Raw genomic sequence first — 17451 nt, 5'->3', positions numbered from 1 at the left:
GTGGCACATGCCTGTAGTTCCAGCTGCTCATGAGGCTGAGGCAGGAGAATTGCTTGAACCCCAGAGGCAGGTGGCAGTGAGCTGAGATGGCACCATTATACTCCAACCTGGGTGACAGAGCGAGACTCCGTCTCAACAACAACAAAAAAATGGAGCTAGGTTCTGAGAAATGTAGATGATTTCACTGTTGTGCGAGCTTCATAGTACACTTTACACAAACCTGAGTGGTGTGGTCTACTGTGTACCTGGGCTGTATGATATAAATAGCTTATTGCTCCTAGGCTATGGTCCTGTATAGCAGGTTCCTATACTGAAGACTATAGGCAGTTTTAACACAATGGAAAATGCTTGTGTATCTAAACACATCTAAGCATACAAAAGGCACAGTAAAAATGCAGGGTTATAATCTTGTCCACCTTCATATATGTGGCCCTTTCAGGCGACTCATGACTATAGTTTGAACCCATGCTTCTCATTTGTTTTTGTTGTTCGTTTTTTTCTTTCTTTCTTTTTTTTTTTGAGACGGAGTTTCACTGTTGTTACCCAGACTGGAATGCAATGGCACGATCTCGGCTCACCGCAACCTCCACCTCCTGGGTTCAAGCAATTCTCCTGCCTCAGCCTCCCGAGTAGCTGGCACTACAGGCGCACACCACCATGCCTAGCTAATTTTTGTATTTTTAGTAGAGACGGGGTTTCACCTTGTTGACCAGGATGGTCTCGATCTCTTGATCTCGTGATCCACCCGCCTCGGCCTCCCAAAGTGCTGGGATTATAGGCGTGAGCCACCGCACCCGGCCCGTTTTTTTCTTTTCTGAGACAAAGTCTTGCTCTGTCGCCCAGGCTGGAGTGCAATGGCACGATCTGAGCTCCCTGCAACTTCCGCCTCCCGGGTTGAAGCGACTCTCCTGCCTCAACCTCCAGAGTAGCTGGGATTACAGGCATGCGCCACCCCACCCGGCTAATTTTGCATTTTTAGCAGAGACGGGGTTTTACCATGTTGGCCAGGCTGGTCTCCAACTCCTGACCTCAGGTGATCTGCCCGCCTCGGCCTCCCAAAGTGCGGGGATTACAGGCCTGAGCCACCTCGCCCGGCCCACACTAAGTCTTTAAATGCCCCCAGGCGCGGTTTCTCTATCTGGACTAAGAGGCCGCTGCGGGAATCCAGGAGCCCTGGCGGTGGCTTCTGCGGGGACCAGGCCGGGCTGCGGGAGAACCCGGGAGGAGGGGGCTGGGCTGGCGCCTGGCGGGCGGGGGGCTGGGTGCTCTCCCGCCCCTCCCCTCTGCTCCAGGGATTCCCGGTGTGGATCCGCCACCGAGGCCTGGACGCGGGAGCGCTTGGAGCCAGGGATTTAAGTCCAGATCAGAACCTGGAACAGGTTCCGCCTCCGCGTCAGGGGGCGCCACCGGCACGTCCGCGGCTTCCTGCGGACCTTTCCCCGGGGGGTGGCGCGACCCACACTGACGCCACACGCCCCCGCGGGTCCCTCCCGGGCTGAGAGCACCCTGCCCCGCTCTGCGAGGTTCCGAGGTGTAGACGGGCCCAGAGGGCGGCACCCGCCTGCCCGCGAGTCACCCACAGGCCCAGGCCCTGGAGGCCTCGCATCACCACTCCGCCCGAACCTCGGAAACCCGGGCCGAACCCTCGCCGGGCTCCTCGCAGTGGCGGCCGTGGGGCTGTGATCCTAAGGCGGCAGCGGGATAGTGGTCGTGCGCAAGATGAGGCAGTTGGTGTTACTGCTGGTTTAAATACCAAAGCCCAGCCACGTGACCAGGACCGATGGCCCCGCCCCACAGGCCCCTCCCCTCCCCACAGGCCCTGCCCTCGGCCAGCTCCTCCCCACAGGCCCCGCCCTCGGCCAGCCCCTCCCCACAGGCCCCGCCCTCGGCCAGCCTCTCCCCACAGGCCCCGCCCTCGGCCAGCCCCCACGGGCCGGCTTCTACCACCGGCCAGCCCCCAGGCCCAGGCCCCGACCCCACCGGCTCCCCCCACCCCAGGCCCCGTCCCTTGAGAGCTGTGCCGGAGCCCGGCTGGGTGGGTCCGAAGCCCCTTCCAAGGGGCCTCCTGAGGATCCTATTTTCACACCGGCGAGTGGAAGAACTGTTTAAAGGAATGCGGCTGGGCGCGGTGGCTCACGCCTGTCATCCCAGCACTTTGGGAGGCCAAAGCGGGCGGATCACGAGGTCAGGAGTTTGAGAGCAGCCTGGCCAACATGGTAAAACCCTGTCTCTACTAAAAATACAAAAATTAGCCAGGAGTGCTGGTGGGCGCCTGTAATCCCAGCTACTCGGGAGGCTGAGGCAGGAGAATCGCTTGAACCCGGGAGGCGGAGGTTGCAGTGAGCTGAGATCACACCTTTGCAATCACTTTTGCACCAACCTAAATCGTGGGGTTGGAGGAGAGCTGAGCTGACTGCTTTCTCGCAAGCAGCTGGAGCCTCCTTGTTGAAATGAGAGGGCCATTTGTGTCCAAGACCACTGTTGCCAGCCGCAGTGTCCTCGACCTAGGCCGATTTCATCAAGGATCAGCGGATTGGGAGTAGATGACTGTGAATCAGCTTCCCTTCGCTAACACAGCCACAGTCTCATGCAACGTTTGCCGCCAGCTAACACGTGAAGGCATGGAAAGGGGGCAGCTGGGGACCTTCCAGAAGAGGCTGGGAATCTGAGCCTCCTTGTCCACTGGGGAAATCCCATAATGTGACTTCATCGTGAGTGGGCACCTGCGTGTTTGGGGACTGTTCGCTGAAGAGTGCAGGGAAGGGACAGCGGGACCTCCTTTGAATTTGCAGTTTAGGATGAGTGATCACATTGGCGTGTAAGATGAGTAATAGAGATTGGAGGTTCTCTTGTGAATGTGAGCTCTGGGGCTCTGGTGTGGCTGAATCTGTCATAAAGAGGTGCTTCTGATCCCACCGTGTCCCAGGTATAATACTCAGACGTCTCCTAAACCGATTGCTTAGATGTACAGATGTGTGTGTATGCGTCTGAATGGATGCAGGCCCATTTCTGACTTTGAGATAATTTTTTATTTCTTTCTTTAAAACGTTGTGATTGTTTACTCAGGACAAGCTAGTGTTCGAAATTTTCACATAAAATTACCCATATATTTTTTCTTTTTGAACACACTTGGACACATAGAGTCTTCAGACCTCAGTTTCCCTTTTGTTCTAGAAGGAGGCTCTACACTAGTACCTTGGAGAAAATTCTGTTTCTTCTTTTTTTTTGAGATGGAGTCTCTCTATTGCCCAGGCTGGAGTGCAGTGGTGCAATCTTAGCCCACTGCGACCTCCTCCTCCCAGGTTCAACCAATTCTCCTGCCTCAGCCTCCCGAGTAGCTGGGACTACAGGCACCTGCCACCACGCCTGGCTGATTTTTGTATTTTTAGCAGAGACAGGGTTTCACCATGTTGGCCAGGCTGGTCTCGAACTCCTGACCTCAAGTAATCACTTGAGTACCCGCCTCGGCCTCTCCAAGTGCTGGGATTATAGGCGTGAGCCACTATGCCCAGCCAGAAACTCCTATTTCTTAAGAAAGTTTAGGCCAGGTGTGGTGGCTGACAAATGTAATCCCAGCACTCTGGGCGGAGGGAGGAAGTTTGCTTGAGCCCAGGAGTTAGAGACCAGCCTGAGCAACATAGTGAGACCATGTCTCTATTTAAATTTTAAAAAGAAAGATGATTATAGTTTCTTTTTTGATATTAAAAAGTTTATACTATACTTCACTTTTCATTTTTCATTGTTCATGAAATCTTTCAAGGAGCTTGTAGAAAGCTAGAAGTTTCTGCCCCTTTCAGGCCGGGCGAGGTGACTCACGCCTCTAATCCCAGCACTTCAGGAGGCCGAGGCAGGCGGATTACTTGAGATCAGGAGTTTGAGACCAGCCTGGCCAAGATGGTGAAACCGTGTCTCTACCAAAAATATAAAAAATTAGTTGGGTGTGGTTGTGTGTGCCTGTAATCCCTACTACTCTGGAGTCTGAGGCAGGAGAATTGCTTGAACTCGGGAGGCAGAGGTTGCAGTGAGCCGAGATTGAGCCACTGCAGTCCAGCATGGGTGACAGAGCCAGACTCCATCTGGAATAACAAATGAATAAAATAAAGTGAAGGGATTATGCTTTTCTAGATGGATCATTTTCTTAATCTAGCTGCTCTTGAAGAGCAAAGAATGGAGGATAGCTACCTCTGCGACAATGAGACACCCCCACAAAATAAAGGGTGTGGTTTTGCTTTGGTGACCTTAGCATAATGCACAGTATAGGTTCCCGTCATCTTTTCAGGGTGCCCGTTTCACTTTTTGTCTTGTTTTTACCCTCAGGAGAGAGGTGTAGTGTGTGTGTACACATTTTATACATGCTCATGTAAAAGTCAACATAATGATAATAGCTAATACTGCTTGAGTGCTCACGATGGAGCAGGTGCTGTGCTGGGTGTCTTCTATTCACGATGGAGCAGGTGCTGTGCTGGGTGTCCTCTATTCACGATGGAGTGGGTGCTGTGCTGGGTGTCTTCTATTAACAATGGAGCAGGTGCTGCTCTGGGTGTCCTGTATTCACAATGGAGCGGGTGCTATGCTGGGTTTCCTCTGTTCACAATGGAGCGGGTGCTGTGCTGGGTGTCCTCTATTCCCGATGGAGCAGGTGCTGTGCTGGGTGTCCTCTATTCCCGATGGAGCGGGTGCTGTGCTGGGTGTCCTCTATAAGTGCTGTGCTGGGTGTCCTCTATCCACAATGGATTGGGTGCTGTGCTGGGTGTCCTCTATTCACAGTGGAACAAGTGCTGTGCTGGGTGTTTTTTATTCACTATGGAGCAGGTGCTGTGCTGGGTGTTTTTTATTCATGATGGAACAGGTGCTGTGCTGGGTGTTTTTTATTCATGATGGAGCGGGTGTTGTGCTGGGTGTCCTCTATTCACAATGGAGCAGGTGCTATGCTGGGTGTCTTCTATTCACGATGGAGTGGGTGCTGTGCTGGTTGTCCTCTATTCATGATGGAGCAGGTGCTGTGCTGGGTGTTTTTTATTCACAATGGAGCAGGTGCTGTGCTGGGTGTCTTCTATTCATGATCTCATTTGGTCCCCTTAACCATCTCAGTTAAAGCAGTTGCCTTCATTACTGAAGAAACTGAAGCTCAGAGAGGTTCAATCCTTCGTGACACCAGGTCTTGAACCTGCTCTATTCTGTCTCTAGAACCCACATCCTGACCTAAACCACGATGCTTTGCACCTGGAGCAGCAGCGGCGTGGACGCTGGCCGCATGAAGCTTTTGCTGATGTGAACAGACTTGGGTGCTGCTGCTGCCTGCGGGGGCCTCCCGGGCCATTCCAGGGGCTGCTTCCCTGCTCATTTTGTTCTCTTTTTTTTGAGACAGAGTTTCACTCTTGTTGTCCAGGCTGGAGTGCAGTGGCGCAATCTCGGCTCACCACAACCTCCACCTCCCGGGTTCAAGCGATTTTCCTGCCTCAGCCTCCTGAGTAGCTGGGATTACAGGCACCTGCCACCATGCCCAGCTAATTTGTGTATTTTTAGTAGAGACGGGGTTTCACCATGTTGGCCAGGCTGGTCTCAAACGCCTGACCTTGTGATCCACCCGCCTTGGCCTCCCAAAGCGCTGGGATTACAGATGTTAGCCACCACGCTCAGTCTAAAATATTTTTTTAATAGAGACAGGGTCTTGCTATGTTGCCCAGGCTGGTCTTGAACTCCTGACTTGAAGCGATCCTCCCAAAGTGTTGGGATTATAGGTGTGAGTCACCATGCTTGCCCCCATCATGTACTTTAACTTATCTCTAGATTATTTTAAATATCTAACACATTGTAAATGCTATGTGGTTGTTATGCGTATTATTTGTATTTCTGTATTATTGTCATGTAACTTTTTATTGTTTTTCCCACTAAATGTTTTTGATCTGTGGTTAGTTGAATCTGAGGGTGTCCTTGGACAGGGAGGGCCAGGTAGAAAAGGCCCACTATAAAACTTTGTAAAGAGCACCATGGTATGCATAAAAGAAAGGCTGGAGGCTGGGCGCCGTGGCTCACGCCTGTAATCCCAGCACTTTGGGAGGCCGAGGTGGGTGGATCACGAGGTCAAGAGATTGAGACCATCCTGGTCAACATGGTGAAACCCTATCTGTACTAAAAATACAAAAAATTAGCTGGGAATGGTGGTGCATGCCTGTAATCCCAGCTACTCAGGTGGCTGAGGCAGGAGAATTGCCTGAACCCAGGAGGCAGAGGTTGCGGTGAGCCGAGATCGCACCATTGCACTCCAGCCTGGGTAACAAGAACGAAACTCCGTCTCAAAAATAAAAAAATAAAAAAATAAGAAAGGCTGGAAATGCTAACTGGGGTGGTGTATTTTATGGGACATATTTTACTCTTCTATTGTCTAAAAGTGTTTTTCCTTGTGGCTTTATGACTTACAGGACAGAAAAAAAGCTGAATACACTTACAGTTTTAAAAAGTTGTCTCGATGCTGTGGCTCATGCCTGTAATCCCAGCACTATGGGAGGCTGAGGTGGGTGGATCACCTGAGGTCAGGAGTTCAAGACTAGCCTAGTAGAGACATAGTGAAACTCCATCTCTACTCATAATACAAAAATTAGCCAGGTGTTGTGGTGGGTGCCTGTAATCCTGGCTACTCAGGAGGCTGAGGCACGAGAATTGCTTGAACCTGGGAGGTGGAGGCTGCAGTGAGCTGAGATCAAGCCACTGTACTCCAGCCTGGGCAACAAGAGTGAAACTCCATCCCCACCTCAAAAAAAAAAAAAAAAACCCACCAGCTACAGTCAGCTGTGATCGTACCACTGCACTCTGCCTGGGCAACAGAGCAAGGCCCCGTTTCAAAAAACCAGAAAACAAAAGCTCGAAAGCCTATATGCTTCACACCTTCCATGTGTGTGATCTGTGGCGGACGTGCAGATGAGCCCGGGCAAGCGTGCTAACTACATGCACTGTGGCTTCTGAGCCAACAGCCCGAGTGATCTTCCTAGCGGGAACACTGCTACCTGCCTCTGTTTCCCCCATCTTCCCTGGCAGCTGCAGAGCCAGCGAGAGGTTTTATTTTCCAGAGCAAGGCGTCTGTGGTCCTAACTACTCCTGAGCAGAGTTTTCACAGCTTCCCCGGCTCCCTCGGAGGAATGAAGTTCTGGAAGGAGATTGCGCCTTGTGCTTGGAATCAGGCACCTGTTTTTTTTTTTTTGAGACAGAGTCTTGCTCTGTCAGCCAGGCTGGAGTACAATGGCACCACCTGGTTCACTGCAATCTCCACCTCCTAGGTTCAAGATTCTTCTACTGCCGGGAGCTATGGCTCATGCCTGTAATCCCAGCACTTCGGGAGGCTGAGCTGGGCGAATCACCTGAGTTCGGGAGTTCGAGACCAGCCTGACCAACATGGAGAAACTCTGTCTCTACTAAAAATACAAAATTAGCTGGGGGTGGTGGCGGTCACCTGTAATGTCAGCTACTCGGGAGGCTGAGGCAGGAGAATCGCTTGAACCCAGGAGGGGGAGGTTGTAGTGAGCTGAGATGACACCACTGCACTCCAGCTTGGGTGACAGAGCAAGACTCCATCTCAAAAAAAAAAAAAATTCTCCTACTTCAGCCTCCCAAGTAGCTGGGATTACAGGCGTGCATCATCACACCCAGCTAATTGTGTATTTTTAGTAGAGATGGGGTTTTACCAGGCTGGTCTGGAGCTCCAGACCTCAGGTGATCCACCCACCTCAGCCTCCCACAGTGCTGGGATTACAGGCATCAGCCACTGCGCCGGGCGGAACCAGGAAGCTTTGATTGCAGAATCGGGGCAGGCCAGATGGGACGTCGGCGTCTGTTGGCGTCTGAAGGCCACGCTCTCCTTGGCAAGACAGACCCTCTTCCTTTTTGGTCCTGAAAGCCACTCAAAAGCTCAGCAGCAGCTCGGGTGGGTGACATGCACATGCGCCGATGCTGGGGTTCGTGGTCTTTGCAGGAAGTCAAGGTCCTTTGCATGCTTGGAAGGAAATGAGGTCTGCTCACAGGGACAGCCTTGCCTGTGGCCTCCGGGAGGGGAGCAGAGAGAACCTGGAGCCCCAGAGATGGGGAGGCTTCTCGGTGGCAGCTTCCTCATTTCTGGTTAGTTGTGGCAGGAGGGCAAATACAATCTCTTTTACAAAAGCAACTCCTTTCTTTTTTTTTTTTTTTTTTTTTTGAGATGGAGTCTCACTCTGTCACTCAGGCTGGAGTGCAGTGGTGTGATCTCGGCTCACCGCAACCTCTGCCTCCCGGGTTCAAGAGATTCTCCTGCCTCAGCCTCCTGAGTACCTGGGATTACAGGTGCCACAGCTGGCTAATTTTTTTGTATTTTTAGTAGAGAGGGGGTTTCACTGTGTTGGCAAGGATGGTCTCGAACTCCTGACCTTGTGATCTGCCCACCTTGGCCTCCCAAAGTGCTGGGATTTCAGGCATGAGCCACCACACCCGGCCAAAAGCAGCTCCTTTACATCCAGAAGGTGACAGCTGGGCTCTCCTTTAGGGCCCCCGGAGAACTAACCCCCAGTGTGAGGCAGTGGCTAGCGGGGCGGAGTGGCAGGGGCGGCAGCAACGTTCCTGCCTCAGCAGCCGCAGCGTGACTTTGTCCCATAGTCAGTGGGGTATATTTGCCTCTGGGGCTGGGGATCTGAGGAGCCCGGCTGCAGCCCATTCTTAGGAGGAGGCTCTGCTCCCTGGGGAAAACCAAGTCCTGATCTGATTTGGGTCAGCGCTATTCCCCCAGGGTGATCCAAAGCTTCCTGGGATGTTGGCCAGTGCCCAAGGCTCTGGCGACCAGCCTGGGGTCCAGGAAAGACTTCCAGCACCCTCCCTGTCTCTGCCGGTGTCCCGGCTCTACCCTCATGTGACAGGCATGTGGCTTTTTGGAGGAAAGGAACTTTCACAATCAGACAGAAACAGCCGTCGGGAAAATAACTCTGTGGGTCACACAGGAGATTGGGCTATGAGACGTCTTGAAGGCCGTGGGCCCCGAGCGGCATCCGGGTCAGGTTTCATCAGAGCCACGCCTCAGACCCCAGGAGGATCCTGGAGCTCCAGGCTTCAGAGTGCTCGGGAGGCAGAGGGACAGTGTCTTCCTGTCTCCAACCTACCACACCAGAAACGGGGTGTGGGGCTGATCCTGCCCAATGAGATGCAGGTTTGACATTCACTCCAGTATGCAGCGGGGTGGCGGCAGGTCAGAGCTGCCCCTGAACCCTCTCTGCCCCAGAGCAGGAGATCAGGGCATTTCCCGGAGGTTCTGAAACAGGAGTGACTCTCCTTAAAGTGCTCCTTGCAACGCCCCTCGGAGCTGGGCCAGGCAGGGCTGGGGCTGCCTTGGAGAAAGAGAGGCCTGGCGCCTTTGCTCTTCCAGTCTGTGTGGGAAGGTGTCCTTCCTTAGGAAGGCAGATGTCACCGGCAGTGTCATCTTTTCCTAGGGCCTCGAGCCCTGTTCAGAGAACTGACAGGATTTTCCAGAAAGTTCTGTGTGTGCTGGCACTGTTCTGCAAGCCCAGGGGACATCTGGGAAGGAGGGTGGGGAAGGCAGGATATGCAGTTAATACCCAGTTTTTCCCTGTGTTTCTCTGAGAGGGTAGCTAAGAAATCATTTTTAAAATTAGATTTAATTAAGTAATTATGTTTTTTGAGCCAGAGTTTTTGCTCTTCTCACCCAGGCTGGAGCACAGTGGCACGATCTCAGCTCACTGCAACCTCCGTCTCCTGGGTTCAAGCGATTCTCTGGCCTCAGCCTCCCAAGTAGCTGGGATTACAGGTGCCCACCACCACGCCCAGCTAATTTTTGTATTTTTTTTAGTAGAGATGGGGGTCTCACAATGTTGGCCAGGCTGGTCTGGAACTCCTGACCTTGTGATCTGCCTGCCTCAGCCTCCGAAAGTGCTGGGATTGCAGGTGTGAGCCACTGTTCCTGGACAATAATTTTCTTTAAAATGCTCCGTATGCTACTTGCTGAGCTGGGTCAGGCAGAGCTGGGGGGGCTGCGTTTGAGAGAGAGACACCCACTAGTTAACCTCTGCAGCAGTAGAAACACCCTTATGGGCTGGCACAGTGGCTCACGCCTGTAATCCCAGAACTTGCAGAGGCCAAAGTGGGAGGATCTCTTGAGGCCAGGAGTTCGAGAGCAGCCTGGGCAATATAGTGAGATTCTGTCTGTTTAAAAAAAAAAAATTAGCTGGGTGTGGTGGTGCATGGCTGTAGACCTAGCTACCCAAGAAGTTGAGGCAGGAGGATGGCTTGAGCCTGGGAGGTTGAGACTGGTGAGCTATGATTTCACCACTACACTCCAGTCTGGGCCACAGCGTGAGACTTATCTCTAAAACATAAAGAGGGCTGCCTGGTGCGGTGGCTCACGTCTGTAATCTCAGCACTTTGGGAGGATGAGACAGGCAGATCACCTGAGGTCAGGAGTTTGAGACCAGCCTGGCCAACATGGCGAAACCCCTCTCTGTGAAAAAATACAAAACAAAACAAAATAGCCGGGTGTGGTGGTGGGTGCCTGTAATCCCAGCTGCTTGGGAGAGGCTGAGGCAAGAGAATTGCTTGAACCTGGGAGGTGGAGGTTGTAGTGAGCCAAGATTGCGCCATTGCACTCCAGCCTGGGCAACAAGACTGAAACTCCATCTCAATCAGTCAATCAATCAATCAGTCAATATATAAAGAAAGAGACCGGGCGCGGTGGCTCAAGCCTGTAATCCCAGCACTTTGGGAGGCCGAGGCGGGTGGATCACGAGGTCAAGAGATCGAGACCATCCTGGTCAACATGGTGAAACCCTGTCTCTACCAATACAAAAAATTAGCTGGGCATGGTGGTGTGTGCCTGTAATCCCAGCTACTCAGGAGGCTGAGGCAGGAGAATTGCCTGAACCCAGGAGGCGGAGGTTGCGGTGAGCCAAGATCGCGCCATTGCACTCCAGCCTGGGTAACAAGAGCGAAACTTCGTCTCAAAAAAAAAAAAGAAAGAAAGAAAGAAAAAGAAATAAAAAACACTCTTGCCACCAGAGACCCTCTGGGAACAGAGCTCATGTCCAAGGAGTCGTCAAAAGACCCAGGAGCTTGTCAGATTTCAGTTGAGGGTCCGGAGGATGGAAATTGATCTTCGCCTCCTCCTTCCCTGCCTCTTCCCCTGAAGAGCAGCTCTAAGAGCTGCGCTGACGAACCTGTATTAACATCAGGTGCCAGAGCTGCCCGGCCTGCTGGAAGCCGAGCTCTTCCTCGGTGAGTTGAAGAGGCATCTGGTGAGGGTGCTTTCCTGATGCTTCTGGCCTGACACCAGGTACATTCGCTCTGGACCGAGCCAGAGCAGAGTGTGAACCTGGCTCCATAACTCCTTAAGGGTGTGAGCTTGAGCATCTTCTGTAAAGCTTGAGGGATGGTTGTGGCTTCCATCTAGAGGGGCTGCGTGCGGAGAGTGAGGGTTACGTGCCTGATGCAGTGCCTAGAACGTAAATGCTGAGGATTTTAGGGACACGTGGGCTGAAGGGCTTTCAGCAAACTCGCGGGGGGTGGAGGTGTCCCAGAAAGGCTTCTCTATAAGGTGGATTCAGGAAAAGCTGCACATTCCATGGTGTTCCAGAATTCACGCTGAGGCCACACATTAGATGAGAGGCAGTTCCCAAAAGAACCTCCCCACAGTCATCCGTTCCAGCTCCTTGCTCCATTCCCACGCCTGCCTCTGTGCAATTTTTTTTTTTGGCACAGTTTCGCTCTTGTTGCCAGGCTGGAGTGAAATGGCGCGATCTCAGCTCACTTCAACGTCTGCCTCCTGGGTTCAAGCGATTCTCCTGTCTCAGCCTCCTGAGTAGCTGGGATAACGCGCCCACCACCACGCCTGGCTAATTTTTATATTTTTAGTAGAGATGGGGTTTCACCATGTTGGCCATGCTGGTCTCAAACTCCTTGAGTTTGTGAAGGCTCAGAAAGCCACCCTAGGAGACGAGGGTAAGGACTAGTTTACACCCAGGTGAGTCAGGTGTTTAGCCTCCATGCTTCCCGCGAGGAGTAGTACTCCAGACGGTTGGCCCTCACTCATGCCAGCTTCTCACCTCTGCCTAATAAGGGTGTTCTGGCATTTTTCTTTTTTCTTTTTTCTTTTTCTGAGACAGAGTCTCGCTCTGTCACCCAGGCTGGAGTGCAGTGGTGCGATCTCAGCTCACCACAACCTCCGCCTCCCGGGTTCAAGTGATGCTCCTGCCTCAGCCTCCCGACTACAGGCATGAGCCAACACTCTTGTTAATTTTGTATTTTTAGTAGAGAAAAAAAGAAAAATGCCAGAACATCATTACCAGGCAGAGGTGAGAAGCTGCTGTGAGCTTGAGGACCAACGGTCTGGAGTACTAACCCTCGCGGGAAGCCTGGAGGCTAAACACCTGACCAACCTGGTCTCCTCAGGTGTGAACCAGTCCTGACCCTCGACTCCTAGGGTAGCTTTCTGGGCCTTCACAAATTCAAGGCCCAAGAAACCAGATCTTGATGCAACTTATTGTATTTATGTCTTTGTTTCAGTGAAGGAAAAATGAAAAGGAGCTTTCTTCCCTCTGCACGGCCCCCCGCGGCCCAGCGAGTCGGGGCCTTCTTCCCTCTGCACGGCCCCCCGTGGCTCAGGGAGTTCGGGACCGCCTTCCCTCTGCATGGCCCCCCTGCGGACCAGGGAGTCCGGGGCCTTCTTCCCTCTGCACGGCCTCCCTGAGGCCCAGGGAGTCCGGGGCCTTCTTCCCTCTGTACAGCCCCCCGCTGCGGCCCAGGGAGTCTGGGGCCTTCTTCCCTCTGCACAGGCCCCCGCAGCCCAGCGAGTCTGGCCCCGGCGCTTTGTGGGCTCTCAGGGCTGTGTGGTGGTCACCACGGCCCAGTGTAGCCTGCAGCCACAGAAGGCATGCCCAAGCCCTGTCTCCAGGCTGCCTGCAGATGCGCTCTGGTGGCCTCTTAGAGCGTGAGGGCCCAGATCAGTTTCTCTCACATTTCTCCCATTGTTGAACTGAAAGCCAGATTTCCCATCTGTCTGGCTGCAGGTGCATCAGCATCATCCCTGGGAGCTGTGAGTGACAGCTTCAGCCTGCAGCACCGTGGGGCAGAGGAAGTAAGCATAATGTGAGCAACTAGCTTTTTTTTTGAGACTCAAGTCTCGCACTGTCGCCTGGGCTTCAGTGCAGTGGCCCGATCTCGGCTCACTGCAACCTCCACCTCCCGGGTTCACGTGATTCTCCTGCCTCAGCCTCCTGAGTAGCTGGGATTACAGGTGCGCCACCATGCCCGGCTAATTTTTGTGTTTTTAGTAGAGATGGGGTTTCACTATATTGGCCAGGCTGGTCTTGAACTCCTGACCTCGTGATCTACCTGCCTCAGCCTCCCAAAGAGCTGGGATTACAGGTGTGAGCCATTGTACCCAGCCTAAAAACAACTTTTATTGCAAATCTGGGGCAGGCCTTGGAGAAGGACTCTGAAAATTGAGAGCGAAGTTCCCTTGGTGAGCTGAAGCATTTCTGGGTTTCTATGCCGTTTCCACGCTGGCGCCTGATTGGAGGAGAAGGAGTGCAGCCTCCAGTGCTGGCTGCTTAGCGAGGGAGCCTGTGCACTGGGGAGTTCTCAGGATGTTTTGTGAGCATTAGTGAGTTCATTGGAACAGCAATTCTCCCACCGCAAATGCGATTCTAGGGTCCAGTTGTTCTTTCTTTGAGTTTTTCCAGAGAGGGTGGTCATTCTCAACACAACATCTCAACCAGCCCACGGTTCTTTTTCAGTTGGTAGAGTTGGGCTGACTGAAACATCTGTACAGCCTCCTTCAAGGCTCTTTGTGACCGGGAATATACTTGACCATTCATTCATTCACTTCATTCATTCATTCATTCATATACTTCATTTATTTACATTTGCTCATTCATTCACTGAAATTATTTCTGCAAGATCCTGGGGTTACAGTGAACGAGAGCGATGTGCTTCCTATCCTCTCAGAGACCTCATTCTAGCGGAGGAGACAGGCATTGAACAATTTACAAGAGTACTGAGTTTTCAGCAGGAGGGAGAGATGCAGGCGTCCCTGGTTGGTGGGTAGAGAAAGCTCCCTGGAAGAAGGGATATTCACGTTAAGACCAGAAGGGTGAATTGGAGATACCGAGGCAGAGGGGAGGTAGAGCATTTTAGCCAGAGATGTCAACCTGTGCAAAAGTCCCGAGGCAGGAAAGAGTGGAAGAGATCAAGGAGGACTATGTGCCAGATGAAGGTGAGAGGGGGGCAGAGGCCCGGCCACAGGGCCCTGAGACGACCAGAAGGACATGTGAGTCTATCCTGACAGCGGTGACTCGGGAGGCTGAGGCGGGAGAATCGCTAGAACTCAGGAGGTGGAGGTTTCAGTGAGCTGAGATCGTGCCACTGCACTCACGGGGGGCAAGAGTAAAACTCCGTCTCAAAATTAAAAAAAGAAGCTGGAGATGGGTCTTAGCAAGAGAGGAGCGACATGCTGTGTTTAGAGAACTTTTTGGGTGCCAGGAGACAACGGGAAACTTTCCTCTAATTGATCTTCATGTCTGTGATGTCAGCCTCGTGAGCCCCAGACTGCTGCAGCCCACAGACCCAGACACAGTGTGGCCACCGCAGCCGAGTCTCGCCTGTTTTCACCCTCCTTTCGGGAGAACACGTGGCATGTGTGTTAGTTTCTCATGCCAGCTCCTGGCACCGGACTGTATGTTTGTGAGGCTGAGCTGACCAGCTCAGGACAAGGTGCCAGAGCTTGGGGAAGAGGAAATCAGGAGTCACGAGGTTTCATGATCAGAACCTGAAAGTGCCTTCTGGAAACTACGCACGTGCTGGGCGCAGCTCAGACCAGGAGGAGTTGGGCAGTTATTTCAGGGGTGTGTGCGCCTGGCTTCCCTTGTGAAGGTGGCTGGCTCAGACTGCCCCCTCCCTCCACCCCGAAGTTTATGAAGGTGAAACTGAGTTAAGAAGGGGCATGCAAAGCAGCATGATGGGGCAAAGAAGACACAGGTGGGGCGAGGGCTTGCCATGCCTCCGCCCTCCGTTTCCCCTGACCAGGTAGAGTTCTCCACGCTGCGGGCACTTAGGACAGGTGTTCTCAGGGCCGTCCTGCAGAACGTCTGATCGAGCCTGGCTTCTGCCTCGGATGCTGGTAGTGACCTCTTGTTATGATGGCCTCTTTAAATGCTACCACACACGGTTGTTTTTATTGACTTATGTTTTCTTTGAGATAGGGTCTTGCTCTGTCGCCCAGGCTGGAGCGTTAGTGGTGCAAACTCAGCTCACTGCAGTCTTGCTCTCCCAGCCTCAAGCGATTCTCCCGCCTCAGCCTCTTAAGTTGCTGGGATCACGGTGCCCGCCACCACACTGGCTAATTTTTCTATTTTTAGTAGAGACGGAGTTTCACCATGTTGGCCAGGCTGGTCTCGAACTCCTGACCTTTTGATCCACCTGCCTCGGCCTCCCAAAGTGCTGGGATTACAGGTGTGAGCCACCACACCCGGCCCACTTGAGAATATTTTAGTGAAGGTTTTGTCCAGTGGATGACCATTCTGCCCATGTCACTCCTGGGGGCTTCTGCTCCCTCCGGCCCAGATGAAATTCCTCCTGACTCCCCAGCTGTGCTGCTCCCAGCAGTAACATGCGGCCCTGGGTGGAATCTGGAGATGCGTGTCCTGGCCCTGGAGGGCCACTTGGCTGGAAGTGGCTGGTGGCCGAGGTGCTGTGGTACGGCCGCCAGGTGGCGCCGGGGAGCCCCCAGTCTCTGCCGCAGGACGGGCAGAGGCAGGAGTGGACTGCGGAGGACCTTGCCTTGGAGAGGCCTGGGCCTTAAAGAGACAGCGCTGCAGCCCTGAGCCAGCGAGGCTCCCTGGGCGGCAGGCACCCTGCCAGGCTCTGAGGCTCCTTTGCCCTTGCCTTGCCAAAGCCTGAGCCACCGCCTTTGGAGCCGGTCTCCTTGACAGCCAGCCCTCAGCCCCTGCAGCCACTCCTGGGCCTGACGGGGACAGGGCCAGCTGGTGGGTGGCGTCAGCGCCTGGGACGCATCTGCAGAGCTCTGGCTGAGTGAGTGAGGAGCACGGCCAGCTTCGGGGCTGTGGTGACTGCAGGAGGGCAAAGGCCATCTGTGAGCTCCAGCCCCAGCTGGACGTGCTCCTGCTTCCCTTGGGGCTCAGGAGCCTGGAGCCACTGCACGGAGTCTCTGGGTTTTGGGGACTTAGAGAACCCCTCGCTCTCTTCTGCTGGCGTCTTTCTGGATGCTGATGGGGACTTGGTGGTGAGTAAATGAGGCGGGGGCTCCAGTCCTGCTGTCCAGCCCTTGGGGGGACTCCTTGGGAAGACTCTCCTGTTGACCTCTGGGTGGTGTCATCTGAGCAATGAATGGCCAGTGAGGGCCACCTGAGCTGGGGCTTGGCGAGGGACCCTCCTGAGACTGTGGTCCGGGGGGTATGTGATCTATGCCAGCAGCTCTGCTGGGACGCTGGACATGCTGTGGCCCCTGGCCATGGGAACGGGCTTTGCCTTGGTCCCCGGGAAGTGTGCAGGGGTATGGGGAGTGTCACAGCTGCAGGGACTGAGGTCACTGTGCCTTATCCTGCAGGGATGCCTCGAGAGGCCGCGAGGGGTAAATGCCGCCCCCGGGCATCAGGTCCACTTCTTGCCAGGGTGGCAGGCCTCCCCATGAGTCAAGCTGACACAGAACCTCAGTGGAGATCTGAATACCTGGGGAGGGATTCCAGTTCCCCACTGTCGCCTGTAGCTCTCATGGCTGCTGGAAACACCAGGAGGCTGAGCAGAGGGCAAGTGAGAAGAGGGCGAAGGACAGACTCTGAGGCTGAGACCTCGCCCTTGGAGGTGACTCTGTGGAGGCCTGGGGAATTATCTTCTTTCCCCAGACTAGAGGGCTGAGGATGAATCTTAGAAATGCTGGCCAGGTGAGGTGGCTCACATCTGTAAACCCAGCACTTTGGGAGGCTGAGGAGGGCGGATCACCTGAGGTTGGAAGTTCAAGACCAGCCTGGCCAACATGGTGAAACCACGTCTCTACTAAAAATACAAAAATTAGCCAGGCATGGTGGTGGGTGCCTGTACTCCCAGCTACTTGGGAGGCTGAGGCAGGAGAATCGCTTGAACCCAGGAGACGGAGGTTGCAGTAAGCTGAGATTGTACCACTGCACTGCAGCCTCAGCCTCTAGAGTAGTTGGGATTACAGGCACCCGCCACCATGCCTGGCGAATTTTTGTATTTTTAGTAGAGATGGGTTTTCACCATGTTAGCCAGGCTGGTCTCGAACTCCTGACCTCAAGTGACCTGCCGGCCTCAGCCTCCCACAGTGCTGGGATTACAGGTGTGAGCCACCACGCCTGGCCCTGGGCACGCACCTTCTGTAGATGTGAACACTGCAGCTGGAAATGCTTGAGACTGGCCCGAGGTATGGCAGACGCAGGGTCTGGCCGGGGCTGGCAC

This window comes from Aotus nancymaae, unplaced genomic scaffold, assembly GCF_030222135.1.
Source record: "Aotus nancymaae isolate 86718 unplaced genomic scaffold, 86718_ANA_hifiasm-v0.15.2.pri h1tg000018l, whole genome shotgun sequence".
In the NCBI taxonomy this organism is placed as follows: Eukaryota; Metazoa; Chordata; class Mammalia; order Primates; family Aotidae; genus Aotus; species Aotus nancymaae.
The sequence above is the reverse complement of the archived record's forward strand: the minus strand, read 5'-3'. Positions refer to the sequence as shown.